This window comes from Mus pahari, chromosome 3 (assembly GCF_900095145.1).
Source record: "Mus pahari chromosome 3, PAHARI_EIJ_v1.1, whole genome shotgun sequence".
Classification (NCBI taxonomy): Eukaryota; Metazoa; Chordata; class Mammalia; order Rodentia; family Muridae; genus Mus; species Mus pahari.
Genome location: NC_034592.1, coordinates 69013391 through 69014975, shown reverse-complemented (window position 1 = coordinate 69014975; position 1585 = coordinate 69013391).

Sequence of the window (1585 nt, the reverse complement as noted above, 5' to 3'; positions counted from 1 at the left end):
CCTTCATCAGAGTCCTGAATCACACAGTAAGCTTCCCTCCCCCCACCCATCTTCCCTGTTTGCTGAGTCCTCTGGGCCAAGCCAAGCTGCCTTGAGCAGCCTGCTATCCCAGGATGACCTCCATTCTCCTGCTGCTTTTCCCCCACCACCATCAGACCTGAGACTCCTGAATCATACAGGTCAGCTTCTCTTCCTCAACCCACCTTCCCTGCTGCTGAGGCCTCTGGGCCAAGCGAAGCTGCCCTGAGAAGCCTGCTATTCCCAGGGACTTCCATTCCCCTGCCACCTCTCTGCCCACCTTCATCAGACCTGAGGCTCCTGAACTGTACTACAGGTCAGGATCCATACAGCCCGAGAATACCCATCGAGGCCTGCCACACTAGTACCATCAAGGTTCACCCTCTTCCCAATACCTACTACAACAAGAACATCCAGGGATCAAAACCACCCAGATGGCTAAAGGCCCTCAAAAGAACACAATCTACAAAAGCCAGGGCAGTATGACACCTCCAAAGTAAGTTATCCCCCTACAGCAAGCCCTGGATATCCTAACACAACCAAAACACAGGAAAATGGCCTTAAACCCAATCTTATAATGATGACAGAGGCCTTTAAAGAGGAAATGAATAAATCCCTTAAAGAAATACAGAAAAATACAAACAGATAGAGGTGTTTAAAGCGGAAACAAATTCTTTAAAGACATATAGGAAAATACAATTAAACAGGTGAAGGAAATAAATAAAACTGTGTAAGACTTGAAAGTATAAATAGAAGCAACTAAAGAAAGCATAAACGGAGGAAGTTCTGGCAATGGAAAACCTAGGAACTATAGATGCAAGCACCACCAACAGAATACAGGAGATGGAAGAAAGAATGTCAGACTGAGAAAATACAGTAGAAGAAATGGATACACCAGTCAAAGAAAATGCTAAGTCTAAAAAGTTCCTGACACAAAATATCCAGGAAATCTGGGATACCATTAAAAGACCTAAGAATAGAAGGTGAAGAGTCTGAGCTCCAAGGCCCAGAAAATATTCTCAACAAAATCATAGAAGAAAAATTTCTTAAACTAAAGAAAGTTATAACTATAAACATACAAGAAGCTTATAGAACATCAATTAGACTGCTCCAGAAAAGAAAATACTCCCGCCATATAGTAATCAAAACACAAAATCTACAGGACAAAGGAATAATAAAATTGGCAAAAGGCTAGGTAGCATACAAAGGCAGACCTATCAGAATTACACCCAACTTCTCAGCAGAGACTCTAAAAAGTTAGAAGAGCCTGCTCAGATGCCTTGCAACCTCTAAAGAAATCCACAGGTGCCAACCTAGACTACTATACTGAGAAAACTCTCAATCACAACAGATGGAAAAAACAAGATATTTCAAGACACATCCAAATTCAAACACTATCTATCCACAAATCCAGCCCAATAGAAAATACTAGAAGGAAAACTACAACACAACATTGTAGATTAACTATGTCCAAGAAAACACAGGGAATAAGTAATTTTATACCAGCAAAACAAAGGAAAGCACACAGAAACACACACACACACACACACACACACACACACACACA